Below are 17,597 nucleotides of genomic sequence, written 5' to 3'. Positions count from 1 at the left end.
CATGGAGGATGGGCTGGGGTGGGGGTGGGGGACATGTGGAGCAGTTGCCTTTCCAAAGGAGACTTTACCCAATCCTAAAGTTTTGTCACGCTGGGGGAGGAGTGGAGCAAACTTTACTCTAAGCACTTGGGAGGCAGAGGCAGGCTGATCTCTGAGTTGGAGGCTAGAATGATTTAGAGAGTGAGTTCCACGACAGCCAGGGCTGCACAGAGAAAACCTGTCTCAAAACAGAATAAAAACAAAAAAGAAGCAGCAGATCTCATTATAGATGGGTTTAAGCCTCCATATACTTTCTTTGATATTACAGGAGCTCACATTTCAGAAACTTTAAATCTTCTCTCTCTCTCTTCTCTGTTCTCTCTCTGTAGGCAAGGCTGGCCTTAAACTTAAAAATCCAACTGCCTTTCTTCCCAGTGCTGAGATTAATGGCATACACTACCACTGCCAGGCAACACTTTGAAAAAAATGAGATTTGGGGTTTTATAGAGAATTTGGATTTTAAAAGAGACTGGATTTTTTTAAAACAGATTTTTTTTTTTAAAATGTGAGTACACTGTAGAAGTCTTCAGACACACCAAAAGAGGGCATGGGATCCCATTACAGATGAGCCATCATGTGGTTGCTGGGAATTGAACTCAGGACCTCTGGAAGAGCAGTCACAGTGTTCTTACCTGCCCTCTCTCTAGCCCCAAAGACTGGATTTTTTTGTTTTGTTTTGTTTTTTAAGATTAAGTTTTTCATTTAATGTATGAAAACCACATGGTGTTCCAGGGTTGAACAATTCCATGGAAACAAGACGTTTCGGCCACCTCAAGCAGTCTTTCCAAGAACAATTTAAAATCCATTCAAGAGAGGCAGGGATCTGCCAGAGGGGCTGCGGCTAGCACAGTGCTGGTGGCTGAAGACCAGAAGTGGTCCACTGTACTGTGTAATTATTGAAAAACTATGCAGGCTATCACCGGCTTCTCTTGACTGCAGTAGTCTTCCTGCCTCTGTGTCTATCCTCAACACAATAACCATCGGTTACCTGGGGTGTGTGTGGGGGTGGTCACTCGCCTTTCTAGTCATCCTTCCCCTTTGATTAGTCTGCTGCAGCTTGCTGTAAACCCCCTCCTCCCAGCCCCGTCTAAAGAAAACGCCGGAGACTTGTAATTTATTGGTCAGATTTATTACAGTAAATTCTCAACCCACAAAACACTCCACACACAGACTGCAAACACAAATGATATCAACACAAGCTTCATGACTAGATGGGGCTAACCCACCCTACATATGATTTAATCTTCGAAGAAATGCCCACTTCATATGGCTCCCTGGACCACAGCGTTCTGATTCCTCTTCCTCTCCTATAGATTCCATCTTATCTACACGTCTCCATCTTCCTCTCTGTCCCTGAGTGCTGGGGGCCACCCCAGAGTGGGATGTTCTTTCTCGTAGGTTCTTATTGAGGCAGCGGCAGGGGAAGAGCTTAGGCGGAGGGTAGGACTTTGTTGAGATATTTAGGGTTGCTGTATAATAAAACATTTACTTATCTAAGCCCAAGTTACTAAGCTGTTGTAGCTGACCTGCTTTCTGTGATCCTATGAGGCCAGAAACTACAGTTTCTGGCACCTAGTGCCACTTCTTCAAGCCACAAAGGATTAAGTAAATAGCCTTTGTTCTTCTCAGCAGGAACTGCTGGGCTCTAACTTTCAGCCTGCTAGTTAGAAGTCTCAGGAAGAGAAGACACTTAGAGAAGTGATTATAGAGTTTATTACTAAGTTGTAAAAAGTTTCCTATGAAAGCTATTTAAGAGGAAAAGCAAAAAATCCTGTGTGGGGAAAAGGAAAAATTCTCTAAGTGGGAAAGGGAAAAGATTCTAGTCTAAGTGGGGAAAGGCAAAAAAGGTCTCCTCTGTTGATTTCTCTCATCTCTTTGTCCTCAGTTCTTATACATCTTTCAGAATACATGAACACGTGTTACAAAATTCATCACATGTTCACACAAAAAATCAAATCATAAATTGAAATAGTAGTTTACAATAGTGAATGTTTACATGCATATCCATTAGGAGTAATTATCTGGCCAAACATCTATCACCTGTCTCAGCTCCACAAGTTCACTGAAGGTTTAAAACCATAACGAAGTTATTAGTGAAGTTTTGTATAGGTAAACCCAGTTGGTACTTTATCTTCTGTCCCAACACCTGTAATACATCATTAGTTCCCTTTTAATGACCTTTGGTTAATTTTTTTTTCTTTGAGACTGGGTTTCTCTGTGCAGTCCTGGCTGTCCTGGAACTCACTCTGTAGACCAGGGTGGCCTCAAACTCAGAAATCCATCTGAGTCTGCCTCCCAAGTGTTGGGATTAAAGGCATGCACCACCACTGCCCAGCCTGGTTAATTGTTTTATAACCTCTTGGAATGTGCTCTGAGTAGGAGAAAGTCTGGTTACCAACTAAAAGCAATTAACTGGTGACACTTGAAAGACAGAGTTCTCATTGCAGCTTTGACTATCAGAAAAAGACCTTATAGTCCCGTTAATAAAAGAGCTTAATTATCACAGATATAAGTTTAGGAATTCTTATAGGATCATCATTAAGACTTAAGTCATCTATTTGTCAATATAGCATCACTACAAGAGAGTACATCTTCATGGATCTGCAGAGATCTGCTCCAAAGGGGTGCGCTACTACTTAGTGATTGTTATATATGTTTAATAATTACGGGAATAGCATATTAATAGCAGGTATCTTTCCTAAAATGAGTCCCTCAAAGCCTTGCTTAATGAGGGCTCACCTGTCCCAGATTCTATAATAATCCGAGGCAGGCCACTTCAGGATGATCACCTGCTAGCTTGTCCCATTATGGCTCCTGACACCTGAGTCTCTCTCTGTCCAGCCTCTAAAACTATCAGGCCGCCCTCTTTTCCCACTGTCCAATCCCAGGCTATAGCCTCATTTTTCACCCGCCCTCACCTCTGTGTCTACAGCACACAGATTCCCCGAGGCTTCTGAAGGAGGCCTCCTGGCCCTCTGGCCTTGGAGCTGTTCAGGGGCGGGCAGCCTACAGGCCTCACCGTAGCGCTTGAAGTGGAACCAGAGCTGGAAGATTCCGTTGGCGAATCGGCAGCGGAAGCCATGGCGGTGTGAGTAGTCCCACTCGCGCCTGACGATCTTGAAGGCAATGTCCTCGTAGGGAGGGCAGGTGTGGAAGCGCAGGACCGCAAAGTCCGGGTTGTCCGGGCATGCCTCCAGGAAGTACTCGTGCTGTGAGCAGCCGTGGGCTGTAGCAGCCGAGCTCGTAGTCCGCCAGACTCTGTGGGATCAGGTCCTCCTCCAGCAGCACTGCCCCCCCCCCATCTGACTCCCTTGGTACTGTGGCCCCCTTGGGTTCCTCTGTGTGCACTGAAGTCCCTCGGCTGGGAGGCCGCTCCTCAAGTTCGGGGCTGTGGGTGGTCGTGGGCTCTTGTGGCTTGAGGATGGGGAAGGGCGGCTACCTCTCCACACCCTGCTCCTGCTTCAGTTGGAACAGCTTCTGTCTAAGAACATCTTCGTGGCGCTCACGGAGTCTGGCCCTGGCCATGAGTGCAGGCAACTGCTGCAGCAGGCTCTCCCAGTAGCCCATGTCGAAGTTGGGGCCACCGGCAAGGACCTTGCCCTCGATGGCCTGGAAGAGGACCCGCAGCTGGTTATAAGTCTTTCCCTTGAACAACGACTGCACATCGGAGCTCAGCGAGCTCATCCTCGGGTCGTCATGCCCCGCCAGAAGTCCACATTCTTGCCCCGCTCCAGTTCCATGGACACCTGGATGTCCTCGAGCAGGTCCTCCATGTTCGCCACCGTGAGGCGGTTGAGGAAGGTGTAGGGTTCGTGCATATCTGCCTGCAGCTCAAAGTCCTCCTCTGCACTGATGTAGTTGGCCAGCAGGTCGATGGACTTGGCATGGCTATCTCGGATTCGGATCTTGGAGAGAAGCTTGGCCTGCCACAAGTGGAAGCTGTCCTCCTGCTCCTCCCAGGCCTGAAAGTGTTCTGCCTCCTTCTCCCGCTGCAGCTACTCCTGCTCCTGCTCCCACAGGGCTTTCTCCTGTTCCTGCTCTAGCCACAGCCGTTTGACCGGTTCTCCTCCCGGATCCTCTTGTTGCGCTCCTTCAGCTCCTTTTTTCCCAGGTGGCTGATGCCTTTCTTCTCCAAGGCCTTCTTCCAGATGAAGGTGCCCTGCAGGTTGTTGTCTCCAAAGGGGTTGTTGGTGTTGCTGTAGCCCATGTACTCCTCACCCCAGCCCATCTTCTGGCGCTTCTTGGTTCCTTAGCTGTGGGAAGCCATTCCACACTCCCTGGCCAGCTGGAAGGAAATCTATGCCAGGCAGTAAACAAGTCCATATTTGGTGGATGGCTCGCCCTTAATCCCTGATTGGCTGAGCAAGCCTGCCTGGTGAGGTAATCTGACCTGTGGTGATTGGTTGAGGCATGGTTGTGGCTTGAGTGGATAAAAAACGCTTGAACCCCTAAGTGGGGGGGGGGGGGGCGGCGGGGGGGGGGGAGATTTTAAGAGAGAAGCTGCCTGAGTAAACTGCTTTAAGAAGAACTGGTTTTCCTTGCTGGTTGAGTTGGACACAACAAGTGGTGCTGAAATCTGGGAACCGACTCCCCCACCGAAGAGGTTCAGAACTTTCTGCAGTCAGGGTCTGTCGACAGGATGAGTACGGTAAGTAACTCACCATCCCGGGTTTGGGATTGGGTTCTCGGTAAGAGATGATAAGGTTCTTGGTAAGAGACAATTAGGCTCTCGGTAAGAGACAATAAGGCGCTCTGGCTCTGGAGACAAGAAAGTGAAGGTAAGAGAGTAGTGAAAGTAAGAGGGTAATAGGGACAGTCTATGGATTACTTTCTTTTTCTAGCCATTTGGGTAATTTTTCTGAGCCTTTTTTGTTGCTGTGGTGACTGTGTGGGGCGTGAAAGACTAGGTATGGGGTCATCACAGTCACACCCAATTTTTTCAGCGCTCGATGAGCTGCTAAGAGCAAAGGGCACAAAACTCAAAAAGCATACCATTCAAGCCTTCCTCGAGGAGTGTGACAAGGTTGCTCCTTGGTTTGCTGTGTCGGGCCATTTGACTCCTGCTAGCTGGGATAGGTTGGGAAAAGACCTAGATTTCTCCTGGGAGCAGGGTGTCCTTAAAGAAGGTACTAGAGCAGTGTGGAAACTAGTGAATAGCTGTTTAGAAGATGAGCGCTGTTGTCAAGCAGTGGAAACAGGCAAGCAAGCACTAGAACAATTGAAGGAAGAGAGATCATTAAAGTCTGAAAAGGCAAGCTCATCGAGCTCTGAAAGTGGATCAGAGGAGGATATAGAGGAGCTAGCAAGGGAGTTAGGAAGAAGCTCCTTGTATCCTGATTTTACAGGATTAAAGAAGGAGACAAGTGAGGCGCGGAGGAGTAGGGATCAAGGCAAAACCTCTAGTGCAAACCTTAAAGATTACAGACAAGAAAGGAGGAGGGAGGAAGTGACCCCTACAGCTTCCCCGCTCTATCAAGATTTGGGTGTGACTGGCAACTTGTTTTGCCCTGATGCTTGGAGGGAGGTTAGATCCTCTTTAGGTTGCTTCCCTGTTTTCCTAGATCAACAAGGGAATCATTACCATGAACCATTGGACTTTAAAGTTATTAAAAATCTAGCAGAATCTTGCAGAGCCTATGGAGTCTCTGCCGCCTTCACCATAGTTCAGCTAGAAGCGCTACAGCGCTATTGCCTAACACCCAGCGATTGGGCAGGGTTGGTGAAGGCATATTTGTCTCCTGGACAATATCTGGATTGGAGAGCATTCCTGATTGAATTTGCTAATGAGCAGGCCACCGCTAACGCAGCTGCGGGGAATCAAGTCTGGGATAGAGATATGTTACTTGGTCAAGGTTGCTTTGCTCAACAGCAAACTGGTTACCCCCCGCAAGTTTATGAGCAGATTAATCAGATAGGAATTAGAGCCTGGAAGTCTTTACCAAATAGAGGAGAAGTGAATGGGAATCTAACAAAGATTATACAGGGAGCTACTGAGCCTTTTGCTGATTTTGTGGCTAGAATGGTTGAGGCTGCTGGGAGGATCTTTGGAGATCCTGACACTGCCATGCCGTTAATAAAACAACTGGTATTTGAGCAGTGTACTAAGGATTGTAGAACAGCCATTACTCCCTACAAGAATAGGGGAATTGAAGCCTGGATGAAGATTTTCCGAGAGCTCGGAGGGCCTTTGAGCAATGCTGGACTGGCCGCAGCGGTGATGCAATTGCAGGGGAGAAAAAGAGGAACTCCTGCAGGAGCATGTTTCCGCTGTGGCCAGATGGGACATGTTAAAAAGGATTGTCCAGAAAGAAGTGCAACACAAGGACCTCGAGCTAGACAGCCAGGACTGTGCACAAAATGTAGGAAAGGAAACCATTGGGCCAGTGAATGTCGATCTATAAAGGACATCAACAGACAGCCCCTTGTCTCCTCTAATTCAGGAGCTGGGCCAAAAAACGGCCAACAGGGCCCCTGTCCTCAGGGCCTGCGAAAATATGGGGCAGTGAGTGTAGAGAGTCAGGGGGAAACAACCTGGCCTCTTCTTCATCCTCCTCGAAGCCGAGGAGAGCAACTGAGGGTTCAGCGGGATTGGACCTCTGCTCAACCACCAGAGTCGTATTGACTCCACAGATGGGAACCCAATTAATTGACACAGATTTTAGAGGACCCTTACCCAAGGATACAGTAGGACTGCTCTTGGGGAGATCCTCCTCGGCCTTGCGAGGTCTTATAGTCCATCCAGGAGTGATCGATCCAGATTATGAAGGAATTATCAAAGTCATGGCCTCCTCGCCACGAGGTCTGGTAGGTATTTCTCCAGGGGATAGGATAGCACAACTTTTAATCATCCCTAGTCTTCATGGCTTATACCCAGCTGCATCACAAAAAGGGAGAAAAAGGATTTGGGTCTTCAGGCACCCAACTTACCTGTCTGTCATTACAAATGGATCAGCGTCCGGTACTGGAGTTACAGGTGGATGGAAAATCCATCTTGGGGCTTTTAGATACGGGAGCTGATAGGTTCATAATTGCAAGGAAGGACTGGCCAAAAGGATGGCCGATTCAGGAGTCAGAACAAATATTACAAGGCCTGGGCTATGCAAAGAGCCCAGACATAAGTGCCAGGATGCTCCCTTGGAAAGATAAGGAAGGGCATGATGGGATGTTTCAACCATATGTGCTTGAGCTGCCCATTACCTTATGGGGTAGGGATTTGTTGAAGAATCTACAATTAAGACTTAACTAATGAATATTCTGATGCCTCCCAGAAGATGATGAAAGACATGGGATGGCACCCATCCTTCGGGCTGGGAAAAGGGTTGCAAGGAAGGAAGTCCCCAATTCTCTCAATTAAAAGACAGTCTCAGGAAGGAATGGGTTTTTCCTAGGGGCTGCTGGGGGATGCATTCCCATAACCTGGAAAACTGAGGAGCCAGTGTGGGTGCCTCAGTGGCCATTATCCTCAGAAAAATTACAAGCTGCTAAGGAATTAGTTGAAGAACAATATCTTTTGGGTCATATTCAACCTTCTGTATCTCCATGGAATGCCCCAATTTTTGTTATCAGAAAGAAATCTGGCAAATGGAGGTTATTACATGATCTGTGAGCTATTAATGCACAGATGCAGGTGATGGGCTCCATTCAGAGGGGTCTGCCTCTCTTATCTGCCCTGCCAGAAAAGTGGCCTCTAATAGTAATTGATATTAAAGATTGTTTCTTTTCCATTCCCTTGGATTTGAAAGATGGTGTTAGATTTGCTTTTACTTTGCCCTCCTGTAATCATGAAGAGCCTGATCAAAGATTTGAGTGGGTGGTGCTGCCGCAAGGAATGACTAATAGTCCTACCATGTGCCAGCTTTATGTAGGAAAAGCATTGGAACCAATTAGGAAAGAATATCCCAAACTTCGCTGTGTTCATTACATGGATGACATCCTGCTTGCAGCAAAGGATGAAAGGTATTTGCAGGAATCCTATGGAAAGATGGTGGAGACTTTGAGGCAATGGGGTTTGCATATTGCCCCAGAGAAAGTGCAACAAGATAAAATAGTGTCCTATTTAGGAGCAAGGATCGCCCCTACGGCCGTTTGGCCTCAAAAGATACAGTTGAGGGTTGATTCCTTGCATACTTTAACTGATTTTCAGAAATTGTTAGGCAATATCAATTTAATTCGGCCCTATTTGAAGATCCCAAATGTTAAATTAAAACCTCTGTTTCAAATTTTAGAAGGAGGCTCAGAGTTAAGTTCCAAAAGGGAATTAACACCTGAGGCTAGGAAGGCCCTTGCCCTAGTGGAAGAAGAATTGATTAAAGCCCAGCTTCAGCGTTGTAGAGAAGGGTTACCCATCATTTTGATAATATTACCTACTGAGATGCAACCCACAGGATCATTGTGGCAAGAAGACCCATTGTTATGGATCCATTCCAAAATATCCGCTGGGAGGACATTAGATCATTATCCTATAACAGTGGCTGGCTTCTTTAGCCTTGTTGGGAATTCAGCATTGTTTACAATTTTTTGGTATAAAACCCAGCTCTATTGTAATCCCTTATGATGGGTATCAGCAAAAGGTTCTAACAACAAATATTGATGAGTGGGCTATTTTAGCCTGTATTAATGAGGGCCCATTTGATAATCATTATCCCAAACATCCATTAATGATCGTTTTTAAGGAACATCCAGTCATTTTCCCTCAAGTGGTGAGGAAAACACCCATTAAGGATGCAGTTAACTTGTTTACTGATGGATCAAAAACCGGATGTGGAGTATATATGGTAGAGGGGAATGATCCTGTGGTCGGGGGTATTATTCCTGTACTCCGCAGATGGTGGAATTACAAATAGTTATTGAGGTCATTAAGGATTGTGATTTCCCTTTTAATCTAATTTCAGATTCACAATATGTAGTTAATTTAGTTTTATCCCTAGAAGTGGCTGGCCAAATAAAAGCTCGTAGTACCATCCAAGCCTTGGCCTTACAATTACAGAATTTTCTGTGGGAAAGACGCCAACCATTATATATTGGACATGTCCGTGCCCATAGTGGGCTTCCAGGACCCTTAAGTAGGGGAAATTATATTGTGGATAAATGTACTCGTATGGAGTTCATATTTTTAGCATCCCCTATGGAGTTAGCCTCACAATTTCATTCTAAGTTTCATGTTAATGCTAAAACTCTGCAGAGAAAATTTGGAATCTCTAGAGCACAAGCTCGGGATGTAGTCACTACCTGTGGATGTTGCCTTGAGTTTCAACACCCACCTTCTTATGGAGTGAATCCTAGAGGATTGCTCCCTCTACAGGTGTGGCAGATGGATGTGACACATTTTTCAGAATTTGGCAAATTGAAATATGTTCATGTATCCATTGATACATGTTCAGGAATAGTTTATGCATCTCCCATCGCAGGGGAAAAGGCCTCCCATGTTATACAGCATTGTTTGGAGGCCTGGGCAGCTTGGGGTAAATCCCAACAACTTAAAACAGATAATGGCCCTGCATATACAGCCAAAACCCTGGTGTCTTTTTGTCAACAGATGGAAGTACAAGTTAAACACGGCCTGCCATATAATCCTCAAGGCCAAGGAATCATTGAACGAGCACATAGAACCTTAAAAGAATTATTAATAAAACAAAAAGGGGGAATAGGCTATGGCCATACCCCAAAGATAAGACTCTCCTTAGCTCTTTTTACCTTAAATTTTTTACAATTGGATAAGGAAGGTCACTCTTCTGCTGAACAACATGCTAATACCAGCCCCAGTAAACTGGGGTATGCTAAATGGAAGGATGTGCTTACAGGACCATGGAATGGTCCGGATCCCGTGTTGGCCTGGGCGAGAGGGTCTGTTTGCATGTTTCCACAGAATCGCGCAGAGCCAGTGTGGGTTCCGGAGCAGCTAGTGCAACGCTGTCAAAATGAAGAAGCTGATCTTGCTGGTGATGAGCATGTGTCTACCCCTGATGGGTGCAGAACCCAGATGGGGGATACTGTCGGTGTTTAAATTGGACTGCAAAATTTGATGGCAAGATGAATGAGCTTCGCTCGGCGATTGTCACTGTGAATTCTACCCAAGTGGATCCTGGCTTGGCATCGGGAAAGAATAGGTTGGGATAGGTACCCTTGCTGTGGCCCTTGTTTTGGCATGCATGTTGTGTGTATGGTGTATGTGTCGGTTGCGGAATGCCCAGGTCCGCACTGCCGCCATGGTGGTGCAAGCTTTTGCTGCAGTGGAAGCAGGGCAGTCACCTCAGATTTGGCTTGTTGCCATGAAGAATGAACAATGAAGCCATCACTTCACAGGGTTGTAAGGCTAAGCACCGCACAGAGGTTAGTCTGGAAGCTGTTTGACAATCTCTGGGAGGTATGTCTGATTGCATGAGGGTTGAGTGTCCTAGTGTCCTTCCCCCAGGAAAAACGGCACAGGAGCAGGTCAGGGTTGCTCTGGGTAAAAACCTGTGAGCCCAAGAGTCAATCCTGTACATGGCCCCTATTTCTACACACTGGGGATCAGACCTCTATCTTCACCCATGGAGCTTGCTTCAAAAGAATATAAAAGGGGGAATTGTGGGAAGCCATTCCGCACTCCCTGGCCAGCTGGACAGAAATCTATGCCAGGCAGTAAACAAGCCCATATTTGGTGGATGGCTCACCCTAATCCCTGATTGGCTGAGCAAGCCTGCCTGGTGAGGTGATCTGACCTGTGGTGATTGGTTGAGACGTGGTTGTGGCTTGAGTGGATAAAAACGCTTGTACCCCGAAGTGCGGGGGATTTGAAGAGAGAAGCTGCCTGAGTAAACTGCTTTAAGAAGAACTGGTGGTTGCATTTTCCTTGCTGGTCAAGTTGGACGCAACACTTAGCTTCCTTCTTGGCCAGTCTTCATGCACGCATCTCCTCAGATGTCTCTAAGGCCTTGAGCAGCTCTACTTGCTGCTTGTGCTCCTCACGAAGCCCCAGTCTTTCCTGCAGGCTGGGCTGCTGGCTCAGGGCCATGGCAGCTGCCCCAGGACTCCGGGAGCGTCTTGGGGAGTCTGAGCTAGACGCTGATGACCCCAGGGACCAAGAGTGCATGTGACCCTTCTGGGCCCGGGAGCCCTGTGCCTGGTCCCCACCCGAGTCAGAGTGTGAGAACCGGTCCTGTAAATGCCACCAAGGTGGCCGAAGGATGCTCTGGTTTCGCCTCCTAGACTCTGCTGCCAGGATCCTTCGGAATCTGACCTGCCCCCCCAGGCTGCTCTGCTTGTCTTCCCACTGGTGCTCCTGTCCCACTGGTGTTCCTGTCGCCTTCAGCTGCTCTGCCTGTGGCCCGGGCTCCAGCTGTGGCTCTGGCTCTGACTCCTACTTTGCTACTTCCATCCCCATGGAGAGTCAGGTCTCTTTTGGTGGGCCAGCGAAGCCATCACGCCTTTTTTTTTTTTTTCTTTCGAGACAGGGTTTCTCTGTATAGCTCTGGCTGTCCTGGAACTCACTTTGTAGACCAGGCTGGCGTCGAACTCAGAAATCCGCCTGCCTCTGCCTCCTGAGTGCTGGGATTAAAGGCGTGCGCCACCACGCCCTGCGCCATCACGCCTTTATGTACATTTTTACAAACAGGAAGGGGTGGATCCCACTGGGGGGGGGGGGCAGTTCCAAAACCTAGGTGAGCTCTCCCTGCCTTTTTGTTTGTTTGTTTTTTGTTTTTCAAGACAGGGTCTGTATAGCCCTGGCTGTCTTGAAACTCACTCTGTTGACCAGGCTGGCCTGGAATTCAGAAATCCTCCTGCTTCTGCCTCCCAAGTGCTGGGATTAAAGGTGTGTGCCAGCACTGCCCGGCTCCTTTTTTTTAAAAAATTGATTTATTTTCTGTATATAAGTACACTGGAGCTGTCTTTAGATACACCAGAAGTGGACATAGGATTCTGTTACAGATGGTTGTGAGCCACCATGTGGTTTGATGGAATTGCTGTCAAGAAATCAAAAGAGCACTCAGTGCTCTGAACCGATGAGTCACTTCTTCAGCCCCAAGACTAGATCGTTTTGTGTTGTTTTGTTTTCCCCCATATATTTTGTATTTTATTATATACAAGAAAAATAACGTGTTACAGAAGAGCTTCTTTATATAAAAAGCTAGAAACACACATACATATTCAATGTAAATCCCAAATGGCACCCAGCTTACTACATCCTTGGACTACAGGAATTATAAAAAAGACTTTCAATGCAACTACAGTTACTGTGAGGCCCTCATTTAGTGGTCCCCTTTTCATCTGTACATAGCGTCAGACTGTGGAGTTTCAGGTTGTATTTTAATGACGACACCTTAGCTTCAGATCACCTAGAGCTAGGTAGGCCCTCAGTGGCAGGCAGTCTGCTCGCTCTTGGAGATGGAGAGATCAGAGGACTCTTCCACTTTACACTTCTCTACAGGGTTAAGGCCTCTGTTTTGTCTTTTCCATGTGGCTTTTTGTGCTGGAAAAACGGAACACCTCCGCTGGAAGAGCAATTCACACTGGTATGTACACTTGTCTCTCGACTTACAAGTTCTTCAGTACACTGCTCTAGAGCCTCCCTCTCTTCATCCATGTGTAGAGATAGAGTGCTCTCTCTCTCTCTCTCTCTCTCTCTCCTCTCTCTCCCTCCCTCCCTCTCTCCCTATCCTCTTCTCTCTCTATACTCCTGCTCACTTCTTTCTTTTCCTCTCCCTCTTCTAGCTGCTGCCCCTTCTCCATGCTGAATTCCCTGGCCTTGGTCCTGGGGGCCAGTGAACTCATACACCTGAGAACAGCTTGCCAATAAACTTGCATTTAATATAATCTAATCTGGTTTAAATGGGTTCATTTCATACGAAGTGAAGAAATAACACCCAGATTGGGCCAGAACTGGGAGTAGTTAGGTCCCCAGACGATGGCCTTGGTCATTCCAGGCCACATGGGGACCACTCTGTCCTCTCCTCTTCTAGATACATCATTTCTTTCTTTTTTTTTTTTTTTTCTTTTTTTGGTTTTTCGAGACAGGGTTTCTCTGTATAGTCTTGGCTGTCCTGGAACTCACTTTTGTAGACCAGGCTGGCCTCAAACTCAGAAATCCACCTGCCTCTGCCTCCTGAGTGCTGGGACTGAAGGCTTGGGCCACCACGCATGGCGATACATCATTTCTTGAGATCTGTGAGTACCCATCACTAGCTACATTGTCTCACTTAACCCTTACAACCCCAAGGTAGGCTCATCTGCAGCAACCAGCTGTGCAGGGATGGGAAGTTAAGCTTCCTAGTACTATTGGCTTCCCTCAGAGCTCTCAGCAAAACTCTGCCAGTGGAATAGCCTAGGCTGTCTTCTGGTAGCAGGAGGTGGCAGCAGTGGTGTGTCAGGCCTGGCAGGAATGGTATTCTCTCAACCTATCAGACTATTGAAACAAAGGACTCCAAAGAAAGGAATTTCCCCCAGGAATACCAAGCTGGGAGAAGCAAAAGGCCCCAGCTGGAGGTGAGGGGTTGGCTGGGGTAGAGGTGGAGGCAGAGGATTTGGGGAACAATATCCTTTCAAACAGAGGTATCACACAATTCTAAAGGCTTGTCAGGCTGGGCAGTAGTAGTGCAAACTTTAGTCTAAGCCCAGGGCAGGCAGAGGCAGGCTGATCTCTGAGTTTGAGGCCAGCATGGTCTACAGATTTGAGTTGCAGGACAGCCAGGGCCACATAGAGAAACCTTAAGTGGGAAAAAGAAAATAAAACAACAAAATGACTTGTTAGACCACTTTACAGGATGGGTCAGTGGTGGGAAGGACCACACCTTGACCACGACTGCTTAGATGTGAAAATCCTTGGCTTTCTATTTAGACTTTAGTTTCACTTTAGTGCCCCTACAGTGGACCTAGAGGTTCTTCTAGATTGCTTTTTCCCTCTTCCTAATATGGCCATATTGAATAAATCTCTTTTTTTTTCTGCTTTCAACTTTAAATTTGGCTGTTTTAAATGGCGTATTGAGGATGTGTAGGCTGCCCTGACTTGGGGCTCAGGTTGGGACCTCCACCGCCTGGGCAGGAAACTGCAGGAAAAGGGCCTGACTCACTCAGAGCCTGCATTTCAGTAGGTGCCCAAAGGAACATAACTGAGTTGGTTTTTTGTTTGGTTTGGTTTGGTTTGGTTTGGTTTTTTTAGTTTAGTTTAGTTTGTTTGTTTGTTTGTTTGTTTGTTTGTTGGAGACAGGGTATGAAGCCCTGGCTGGCCTGGAACTCACTATGTAATCCAGTCTGGCCTCAAATTCCCAGTGATCCTCTTGCCTCTGATTCCTGAGTCCTGGGAGTAAAGGCTTCTTTTCCAGTGAGCTAGTATTGAAAGGAATGGGTGGTTGTGCTATAAAGGCATCAAACTTGAGGTTGGATAATTTTTATATACTTTTCATATGTCATGAAACATATTTTCCAGCTATTTAAAAACGTAAGAAAGGAGTGGGACCGTTGCCCCAGTTGCTTGCGAGACTGCAGGGTTACTTGAGCCCAGGAGTTCTGCGTCATTTTGGGCAACATCATGCAATGCAAAAAAAGCATAAAAACTACCCTAAGCTTGAAATCCATACAAAGACAGGTGGGCAGATGGAGCCTGGGGGCCTGCAGTTTCCTGACCCTTGGTCCACATCCCGGCCGTCTCAGAGCTCCTTATCATGAGGCAAGCAAGTTTCCACCAGAATGTCTGGTCCTCCCATTAAAGGTGGTCTAGGTTAGATTTTATGGTTTCTTGTCTTAATGTGCACACCCAAGTGTTTCCACTGATTGAGCTTGGCATTAGTGGAGCCCCTCCCCTAACTGTGTAGTTTGTAAGAGGCAGCCTGCTTTGTGGATAGTTAAGACTCACTGTAGAATAGAGGACAAGTACCAACTGTTTTGACAGTAACATTCACAAGTTACTCTTTGTTCCTTTCTATCTTATAACAACAACAACAATCAGTAGTAGTAGTAGCATGCTACTATCCAAAACCCACAGACCTCACCATCTTCCAAGAACAGCTTAGAGTTTCTTTTCTTCTCTACTACATGATCAATTCTTAAGGCTTTACTCACACCCATCTAGCCTGGACCTACCTGCCACTGACTGAGAATCTCTTTCTTCTCTATGGACATTCATATCCGATCCTGGCTCTCCTGTGAGCTGTGTTACACACAAAGAATCATTATTTAGCTTAGAATTTAGCTCAGTGGTAGAGTCCTAGTCCGCCATGTTTGAGGCTCTGGGCCTGATCCCCACATGATCCAGTCTCAAACCACCTGTTTCCCCATCTGAAAACTGTTAACCACGATTCCACGAGCAGTGTTACAGTTGACATGACATCTGGTAACTATCAAGTAACCGTGGCTGACGTAGAGTAGGCGTGCCATCAACCAACTGCTTGCAGGAAAGTACACTATAGATGAAAATCCCAGGTCTCAGCCTCCCTGAGGATTAAAAAAAGTTGATTAAAAAAAAAGTTAATGGGAGAGCTGGAGAGATGACTCAGTGGTTAAGAGAACTGACTGCTCTTCCAGAGGACCTGAGTTCATATCCCAGCAACCACATGGTGGCTCACAACCATCCATAATGAGATCTGACTCCCTCTTCTGATGTGTCTGAAGACAGCTACAGTGTACTTACATATAATAAATAAAATAAATCTTAAATAAAAAAAGTTAATGGGAAGAACTGGGGTGATTCTTTTGTTCTTATTTGTCAGTTCTATTTTTTTTTTCTTTTTAATTTTTACTTACAGGGTTTTTGAGAATAAAGCTTTGTATGTAGCCTTGACTGGCATAGAACTCCATGACCTTCAGGTTTGTGTCCTGAGTGCTGGAATTACAGATGTGAGCCACCACATCCAGCTAAATATGGTTCTTGTCATTGTCTCTCTCTCCCCAGTTTTGCTCTAAGAAAGACTAATGTGGGCTGGGTGTGGTGGCACAGGTCAGGAGGTAAAGACAAGACGATGGGAGTTCAAAGTTAATCTTGCTTAGTTTCAGATAGCAGCTGAGGCTTTAGGAATTCCTGTCTCATTGCTTCTAGGCTTTTTGGCTAAGATCAAGTGTAGGAATTCCTGTCTCAAAAAACCGAGGGGTGGGGCAGCAAAGGCTAGTCTGGATGATTCAGTATTTTACAGTGGGGACTTATTAAAACAGAGTTTATGCCTCTCTTGCATTTTAGCTATTATAAAGAGGGAACATGGCAATGATTTTAAAAATATGGAGAAGAGGTTAAAAGAGGACATAAGAGAAGGGAGGCTGCTCTTCAGAGAACAGGAAGATTGTTCAGCATCAGTGGGCTGTGGGGAAGAGCTTATGACTTGATAAGTGAAACAATTGTGTCAAGACTTGCTTAGGGTGTGGGGGATTGACTTCAACAGCAGTCTGCTTGCTGCCTAGCAAATGCAAGGCCCTGCCTGGGTTTGCCTCCTAGGATGGGGGTAGGGAGTATATGTTCAATTGGCTTAAGCAGAGCTTCCAACTAGGCAGGGAGGGGAGATAGGAAACAAGAGATGGCTGGCAGTGGTGAATCTCAGGGAGGCTGAGTGCTAGGGTGTTCATCTATACTGTATTTTCCTGCAAGTAGTGCTCCATTTTGTTAGATATGGGAAGAAGAGGGACTGGAGAGATGGCTCAGTGGTTAAGAGCACTGAGTGATCTTCCAGAGGTTCTGAGTTCAATTCCCAGCAACCACATGGTGGCTCATAACCATCTGTAATGGGATCCAATGTCCTTTTTTGGTGTGTCTGAAGATAGCAACAGTGTACTCACATACATACAATAAATAAATCATAAAAAAAAAAGAAAAAGAAAGAAATTAAATGGGAAGAAAAGAGGAAATAAGACTGACAGCTTGGTCACTCGGTCAGCCAGTTACTTGATAGTTCCCGGATATTGTGTCAACTTTAATACTGCTCATGGAATCAAGGTCATAGTTTTCAGATGAGGAAACAGAGGTGGTGAGATGGAACCACTGCCTTTTCTCATTGGCCACTGACAATCCTGTCATGTCTGGGGCTGGAGGTATAGGCCTTGGTTTCTATACCCAGCAACACAAAGTCTGAGCCCCCTAAGTTCACAGGGTAGAGGATGAACATAATCTAAGAGATTTTGTTTATTTTTTAGTGTTTAGATATGTAATATTCTTCCAAAGGGCTGCTGTACTTAAGGCTTGGTCGCACTGCGGTGGCACTTTGGGGGAGTGATTGGATTATAAGAGCACTAACTTCAACCATGACCCATCTACTTTCTAGTTCATAAACAAATGGGATCATAGGTCCTTGGATGGAAGAAAGAGGTCCCTGCAGGTAGATGTTTGAAGCATATATCTTGTCCTCAGCCACTTCCTGTTACAAGATGAGCAGCTCTACTCCATCATGCCCTCTGACATGAAAGAGTGGAGCCAAGGACCTTGGGCTGAAATCTCTTGAGATGGAGGCCTTAAATAAATCCTGGTTTCTGCAAGTCGTTTTCTCAGATATTTGTTACAATGACCAAAATCTCAATAGCCACGCTCCAAAATGTAATGTTTATGTTAAAATGATAGGACAACCTCAGTTTTGCTTCAAATACGATCACTAAATGGTCCAATCCAT

At 46.2% G+C, this 17,597-nt stretch overlaps 1 pseudogene; it reads right to left on the bottom strand.

Annotated features, from left to right (window-relative positions):
- Window positions 1–3,054: 3,054 nt before the first annotated feature.
- Window positions 3,055–14,529, bottom strand: LOC110304569 (splicing factor Cactin pseudogene; annotated as a pseudogene).
- Between the last annotated feature and the right edge of the window lie 3,068 nt (window positions 14,530–17,597).

Source organism: Mus caroli, unplaced genomic scaffold, assembly GCF_978045245.1.
Source record: "Mus caroli unplaced genomic scaffold, Mus_caroli_1 scaffold_13, whole genome shotgun sequence".
NCBI lineage: Eukaryota > Metazoa > Chordata > Mammalia > Rodentia > Muridae > Mus > Mus caroli.
This window is presented reverse-complemented; position numbering and strand designations above follow the sequence as displayed.